This window comes from Solenopsis invicta, chromosome 14, assembly GCF_016802725.1.
Source record: "Solenopsis invicta isolate M01_SB chromosome 14, UNIL_Sinv_3.0, whole genome shotgun sequence".
Lineage (NCBI taxonomy): Eukaryota > Metazoa > Arthropoda > Insecta > Hymenoptera > Formicidae > Solenopsis > Solenopsis invicta.
Window position 1 is genome coordinate 13,030,437 of NC_052677.1, and position 8,509 is coordinate 13,038,945.

An 8,509-nucleotide genomic window follows, 5' to 3' on the forward strand; every position below is an offset into this window, starting at 1 on the left:
CTAAATAAAAAAAATATTTGTTTGTACATTTGCAAGAAAATATTTACTGAATAAAAGAAAACCGATAGTTAAATTTAATTAAAATTATAAATGAGTAGACTTCAAGAAATAAATTAAGAGTAAAGTGTAATGTCAAATGAGTGCCAAATACAAGATCTTCTAGTGTGAAATAATATATTCTTCCACAAGAACTTTTTCTACAAACGTTTCGGTCTCTGATTCGGACCATCCTCAGTGCGACAAAGCAAAACCTAGGGAGGATGTCTAGCGAGCGAGATGTTTGTACTTTGTAAGTAATTCGACACTCAAGGCAATAACTTTTTGATCGATTTTTTACATTTGATTCATAGATTTTGCTTTGTCGTACTGAGGATGTTCCGAATGAGAGACCGAAGCGTTTGTAGAAAAATTTCTTGAGGAAGAATATAATATTTTATACTAGAAGACCTTGTGTTTGGCTTTGTCATTTGGCATTACACTTCACTCTTAATAAATTCAATTAGTTGTCTTTTTACTAAATAAATATATATTTACATTTAGTAAATATTTTCTTGCAAATATACAAGCAAACATATTTATTAAAATTTAGTAATTTTTTTCAGTGTAGTTTAAAAACTTTTTACAAGGAAGCTTTGTCATTACAATGTAAGTTCTACATTTCCTCTATATTTTTCAACGTTGATTTTTATATCCGTATTGATCCAAATTAAAAGAAAAACATTCTTTCGTCAAATTGAATTATTTATTATTATTTATTATTATTTATTTTTATTATTATTTCCAAGAAATACTTACTTATAAATAAAAATATTAATGTACTGTTTTAGCTTTGATTATTTTGCACAACAGCGATACTATCTTAAAATTATACGATAAAAAGCTCTGAATCTAGATAAATTAAAAAGGTAAATTATTTTATCTTACTTGAGAAATGCTTATATGTAACTTACTGCATCTTTATTTAGGTAACTTAAGCTAGGATCATCATTACACCTTACTCTTCGAGTCATAAGGAGCTTATACCCCACATTTTCTTTGTAATTTGCTCCGCACGTGTACTGACATCTGATCGCGCAGCGTCGAAAAGTGAGATGCGGTCGCGTTACGAGAACTCCGGGCCCAAGAACTTTCCGCTTCCTGGTCGCCACGTGTCGCATGCCGAAGAATCGTCGATCGGAATCGCTGACGCATAAATAATTTTGGAATGTCACCGATCTCGCGGTATCGACTCGCCGCCGCGGTCGCCGTCGCCGTCGTAACGCGAGCCGAAATCGAGGACGGAAATTCAATCCGCGACGCTTTACGACGGACAACGTTCCCTTAATAGTCCGCGTGGAAAAAGCGCCCGCTCCTCGGGTGAGCGCCTGAAAACTCGTTCTGATTTAGGCAATCGCCGTAACACGACCGAATTTTTCGTGTGATTTCCGTCATTATGTAACACGCGCGCAATTCACGAATTGACAAGCCACGCTCGTGCAATCGTAGATTCGCCAACCGTGAAATGTCAGAATAGTGTGATCACTACGTGTAAAAATATGAATGTCTAGTGAACGAGGCGAGCGAAAGATATTTGAGAAAAGTTGAAAATCATTTCCTGAAAGTTATGGTTATTAACGGTCCGTGTGTGTCTGCGCTGTAAAATAAAATTATTCTAGCCCTTGCACATTCTATTTTTCTGATTTCAAAGCTTTACAGCGGATTAATAATAATATTTGTTACACATATGTGCACTGCAGAGTAAAAAATTATTTAAATTTAAATAAATATTATTAGTATTATTCTAATAACTATTTTGTTTTATATCAAATCAATAATATTTACTACAAACGAATAATTTTCACTTGTTTAAGGTAAATAAGCCATTTGATTAATACTAATAATATATTTACCTAAATTTAGTAATTTCTTTCAGTGCATATACGTATATTCGAGTATGAATTATTAAATTAATATATTTTTTATCAAAGTGATAAATAATCATCGAATCGCTACACAATAGTCAATAAATGACTGTTTAAAGAAAAATAATAGAATTTTAAAATAATAAATTGCAAACTAATCGATATCTTTAAGATCTTTGGATAAAATATGATTTTTCGCTTGAAAATGTAATTACGTTTAGTTATTTTTATTTGCTCACTTGTTGACTAGTTTAATTTTTATTTGTTCGCAGACTTGCGAGGCGACCCAATTATTTATTAATACAACTTTTCTTTCGCATGTATTGTCAATTGTTATTCAACTAATTCAACGTATTCTTTTTTTTTTTCGAGGAAAAAGAAAGTTACTTAATAGATTCGCACACATTTAATTTTTATGACTTTTCCCATTGTAATGACAATCAGCTTAATGCTAAATCGAGCCTCCCGCTGCTTTTAACTGCTGAATTCGTAAATATTCACTGAACGTAGAGGCAGAAGAGAGTAGAGCCGCTGAATTAGGATATCAGTTCTATCGCGATTAATCAGTCCGATCGCGGGAGAGACGCATAACTCTCGCGCCTCTTTCTCCTCACTCCCGGTCTCTCTCTTCCCGTCAATGAGCACTTGCTCTCATGCCACTAAATACTCACTTTCTGGGAAACAGAAGCACGCTCGATCCTGCTCACGTTTCTTCGGTCTCGGTACAATTACTTGCGTGCCAGTTTTCGCGATACACGATCTCTAGTGGCATCAGCGATAACATTCTTGTCCATTAGTCTCGCGTTAGTGCAGTTGAAAACAAAATCATTCTTCCCTCTCCCCCCCCCCTCTCTCTTTCTCTCTCAATCTATATTTTTATTTTTGTTTTTTTTGTGTTTTAATTTTAATGCCGTAATTTTAACGAGACGCTGATGTAATGCCCCAAATGATACCCTTATCACACGGTACTTTCTATGCGTGATCTCTTATTTATAGAAGCGAAAGCTCAAACATTCGCAATACCCTCAGAATATTTACGTGTTTTCTGCACGAGTTTCTGTTTTCGACAAATGCGAGTGAAAGCATTAGCTACATTTTATTCGGGGCTGCTACCCATAATTATCCGTAATTGCTTTTACAATCGTCTCCACCCACCATAAGATTTATAATCCACATGGTGCATCTGCGGTCCCCGTATCGGTCCTCCACATTTCGTGTAAAATATGAGGTCAGAAGATAAGAATTTCGTAATAACGATCAAGCTTTCGTAATAAAATTTCAGTTAAACGTACTTTGAAAACAAGAGTTTGGTAATAGCTACCAAATGTCGAGTGCCCAATGAAACAATGCCAATTGGAATATTTAATATAACTAAAAATAATTTTTCTGAATATCTTTGCAAATACTGTCAAATTTAGTAACATGTACAAAATAATTGGAAAAATAAATCTTTCAGCATACGTTTGGCACCAGCTAACAAATTTGCGCTAATTGGAATATTTAATATAACTAAAATAATTTTTCTGAATATCTTTGCAAATACTGTCAAATTTAGTAACATGTACAAAATAATTGGAAAAATAAATCTTTCAGCATACGTTTGGCACCAGCTAACAAATTTGGTAACGCTAATTTAAATATTTTGAAAAACAAAATTATTTTCATGTTATATTGGCCGAACATATAACTGGCATTATTTCGATATTTAATATTAGCTATTACCAAACTTTTTTCCAGTAACGTAATCGCAAATGTAAAACACTGGTACCGCGTTGAGTGGAGGTAAGAAAAAAAGTGGAGGAGATCATCGTCCTCGCCGTGTCTGCGGAGAGCATAATTCTACGCGTCTATAATTTATCCCCCCATTCATTGTTATTCATAGACACGGCGTTATCTAATAAAAAGGCTTTAATCATCACTTTCACGATCCGGCCGGGGATCGGATTTCTGCCTTTGTCTTTAAAAAGAAGGAAGGTTCGCGCGCTTTCTCCCTCTTCCTTTACGAGAGTTACTCCGCTGCGAGTGCACGCGCTGAAAGAAATCCGATGGTCTCACGGAGCGTGCGGCGCGCGGCGAGTACAACTCGACAGACAACGAGGCTTCGGTCGGATTCTCGCTTTTGTTTCTGCCTCCAACGACTCAACGGGACTTCCCAGGAAGATAATTCAGCGGTTCTGGGCTGTCATTTACGCGGAATCCCGTGTCAATTGCAGAGAGTTTTACGACTTTTCCACTTAACGGGCGCCGTATCGACTTGCGTAAAATCCGGAAATCAAATCGCGCCGAATCGTCAAATGCGCGCGTCGTCGTTGCGTAACTGCGTAACAGTTCCATCGCGACGATGTAACGCGTTGTAAAAATTCATTTTTTAGAGATACGCTTGTAAGAAAGTATTATTTTTCAATAAGAATGATATAATGATAAATGGGTAGGCTCCAAGAAATAAATTAAGAGTGAAGTGTAATGTCAAATGAGAGCCAAACACAAAGTCTTCTGATGTGAAATAGTATATTGTTCCTCAAGAACTTTTTCTACAAACGTTTCAGTCACTTCGATTCGGACCATTCTCAGTGTGACACAGCAAAATAAATATAAATAAATATACATCTCTGATATGTATTTCGTTCTCCGCACCGGTCACATCGTGTACTCTTCACCGAGCATGTTCTTGATGGACTCAGACCGTGAGAGGAGGATGTCTAGCGAGCGAGATATTTATTTTGCTTTGTCACACTGAGGATGGTCCGAATCAGAGACCGAAGCGTTTGTAGAAGAAATTCTTGAAGAAGAATATACTATTTTACGGTAGAAGACCTTGTGTTTGGCTCCCATTTGGCATTACACTTTACTCTTAATAATATAATGTATGTGTATATAAGAAATTATTATTTTTCCAGGAGCGCGAAAAACTCAAGATTATTTTAGAAATGTCGTAAATTTGTGATTAGGAGATATTGATTATCTGAACTGGCCGAGAGAGCTTTCATTCTCTAAAAAAATAACATTGAGAAATAAAGATATCAATAAGTACAAGTAAGTATTGAGAACGGTGTCATAGTCGGCAGTGTCGATAAATTCGAGCATCGAATCATTTAAAGTGCAATAAACGCGACGACGTAAAACCGACCTTGGCAGACCAATGACATCTTCATCAAAGTGTTTAAAAACCGTTAGCCTTCGCTTGAAGCGGACAACGATTCACTCGTACCTCTGTTAACCGTTTCACGATATACATACTATTGCGTCTTTCAAAATTAACATGTATTTTAGCAGTCTTTTCAAAGGATATCTTCGCGAAAAACATTTTCCACAGATTTTAAAGTCAAATTAATAATAAATATCGCAATTAAACGATATATATTCTAATTATAATATATATTATAAAATGTTTCTAAATTTTAATAAATATTTACTCGATCAGTGCTAATGAAATATTTACTTACGGTACATAAATATTTGCTCTATAAGAAATAAGTGATACTTAAATTAAATTAGTTCTTATACTAAATAAATATATATATTCAGATTTAGTAAATATTTTATTAGTACTATTCGAATAAATATTTATATTAAAATTTAATAATTTTTTTGTCAGTGTAATCTTGTATAAAATATCATATTGATTAATTAAATCGTTGCAATTATTATAGTGTATGACAGCTCTCTTAAAGTGTACTTCAACGACAAATTTCTTATTGTAGTACTGTCACGCGACTGACACGCGATCGTACATAACAAGAGGCAAAATTGTGCTTTTCCGCAGCATCCAATGTGTACTTTGTAATCAATGACAAACGGCGCAAAGTGTGAACAACTTGATTGATTTGCCGAATGAAAAATGACTTTACACGGGATCGTCTGTTGCGGTGCGTCCGTAGACGCATTCGTAGCATTGCATCGTAACATCTGCGACGATCTGTGTATTCTTTCAATAAAAGCGCGAGACGCGATCGTGATTTCCTCCTCATGACTCACGCTAGACGTCAATGGTATAAATTGCAATTGATACGTTCATTCGCGGGTCACGCAAAAACCCTTGGAAAGAGGAATTCGTTCGAAGAGATTTTAGGATTGTCAATAATTTTAATTTTGTCAATAATTTTCCCAGGCCAAATCTTTTGAGCAGTTCTTTAAGTTTAAGCTACAAAAAGGGGGAGGATTTATAAGGGCCGATTTAGGCCCCCTCCCCTGCGAATTTGTCAGAAAAAACGTGCCAATAAATTCAAAGAAAATACCACCGGTATTTTCTTTTGAATTTAGTGGCACGTATTGTTTGAATTCTGAAATATAAGAGCGTCAGCATCAAATATAAAAAGATTTGAGAAAACTCTGCCGTTCCAGAATGATTCCAGATCATGTTCCAGAACGACTGCAATGATTTTTTTTGAAGATTTTTTGATACACAAGGTATTAAAAAAAAAAAAATTAATTTTTGAAGTAAATATGGTAATCATTCACATTGAATATATTTAATTGACCTCGAGATATAGATTTTCACAAGATTAGAAAATTTGCAGGGGGCCAGAATCGACTCTCAGAGATCCTCCTCCCTTTTGTGTAAAAATTGAAGAAATATCTTTCGCTCTATGCAATAATAACGTAACGGAATGAAAATGAAGACACAGATGGACTCTCGTTAGCGCAATAAATTTAACATAAAGGGTCGTTAACGCAATACGAATTATCGGTTGCGGAATTTGCAGAAGAAAACTGAAAAAATGAAAAAGAGAAGGAGAATGAAAAAAAAGGGGCCGCGTCCGTGCTCCGATATCTCTCGGATTTTTCTCCGATGTGTTTCACGGTTGTGCGAATCGCGAATGAAACGCGCTCGAAAGAAAAGGAGCGCTCGCGTATACTCACTTTCGTTCCGCGCTTCGAGTACTCTCGTTCTCAGGTTTATAGCTACGGCTTACGAGTCCAGGCGGGCGGCGTGTTTAGCCATCGTCGTCAGGTCACCATCAGAACGGAGGGAGGGCGCGCATGGAGTCGCGGGTTCACGATCCAACGATTCGCGAACCCTGGAAGTCACGGTCCCCGACGTTCAACGGGGTTCGACGTTATGCCCGCGGGAAAACCGTCGTCGTTGTCGTCGTTGTTGAACAATAGTTGCAACGCGATCACGATACGCGTGGTGTTCTCCGTGCACGCGCCACGGTGTAACACACGAAACTGCCGGTCTGAAGGAGAGCTCTCCTCTTCGGTGCCCCGGTGGCATAAGGTGGCGGCGTGAGTAGAGAGGAAGGAAGGCCAGGCTGCCAGCCGGCCGAACGACTTAACGGCGAGAAGGAGAGAGAGAGAGAGAGAGAGAGAGAGAGAGAGAGAGAGAGAGAGAGAGAGAGAGAGAGAGAGAGGAATTCGTTTTCTGGTGTGCGTGCGTGTATGACGCACGCGAGCTGCCCTGTGTGAACCTCGCGGGGTCCTGCGAGGCCGTGAGTTTCGTATGTCTTGCAGCGGATTCTCGCAGCGTGACGGTTGTAACCCGGTCTGACGTAAGGGGAACTCTTTTTTTATCTCAATTTTACTATGAAAACTTCTTGAAATTCTTAGAGATGTCCGAGACCACCTTGTGCCACTCGTTTTCTTTCCATTTGCAAATAAGAGATATAAATGACACGTACGATAAATACTACTAAACGATATATCTTTTTGTTAATCTTGGTATTTTTCGAAAAGTAGAAATATGTGTGAAAGAGAAGGGCGTCTATTAATATGTCAGATATATTTTTCACATTAAGAGTAGAAATGCAAGAGAAAGACGCGCAGAGTTAATTATTCACAGAATAGATGGTTATTAAATGCATTTTTTCAGTTCTGTAAAGTTCTGTCAATATAATCGTCGATTGTCTTGAGATACAATCGTAAACTGAAGCTGGAAATAACATCTAAATTTGACAAAGATGCTATAAGCGTTTTAAAAAAATTGTGAGAAACTTGCGACTTAGAACTACAGGGTTGGGCAGAGGAACCTGACACATTTTAATAACCACTTGCGCGGCCGCTATTAATCGGAAGAGGTTGAAACTCCGGGAGAATAAACTAGACACTTGAAGGTTTTTTTTGTTTATTTACCAAAAATTATATCGGCTAAATGATGGCCGTTACAAGCAATACAATTTTCGAGGCGTTTTTCGAAATTATCATACACTTTTTTCAACATCGCTGGCTTTATTTCTGCAATTTCTCTCCAAATATTGGCTCTCAGCTGGTCCAAGGTTCGAGGTTTGTTAGCGTAGACACGTTGCTTCAAATAGCCCCACAAAAAGAAGTCGCACACTGAGAGATCGGGCGAACGTGGTGGCCATGGAAACTCAGTGTTGCGAGACAGCAGACGGGTGCCGAATTCTTCGTGTAGGAAATCCAACGTCTTTTTCGCCGTATGGCACGCTTTCAACATTCAACATTCGCTTTCAACATTCTGCTAAACGATCGACGAGACATTCCGAGAGCTTCAGCATGTTTACCGGCAGAACGGCGTGGACTTCGTTGCAAAGAGGTGCGAACGCGTGTCTCATTTTCAGGGGTTCTTACCGTTCTTGGTTGCCCTGGAGGCTTTTGTTTCGTGGCTGTGGCTGTTTGTCGGAAGTTTTTGACCCACAGATTCACAGAAT

At 37.7% G+C, this 8,509-nt stretch overlaps 1 protein-coding gene across 4 annotated transcripts in view; it reads right to left on the bottom strand.

The window, feature by feature from the left end:
• Positions 1-8,509, bottom strand: part of LOC105201086 (unconventional myosin IC) — a 47,591-nt gene that overhangs the window by 17,592 nt on the left and 21,490 nt on the right. For 2 of the 4 annotated variants that reach the window (XM_011168956.3, XM_011168951.3), the window contains exon 1: positions 6,762-7,071. The exons of the other annotated variants lie outside the window; for them this stretch is intronic. The gene's annotated coding sequence lies outside the window, so the exon portion shown is untranslated. Of the gene's footprint in view, positions 1-6,761; positions 7,072-8,509 lie in introns of those variants that run through there. 4 annotated transcript variants of the gene reach the window in all.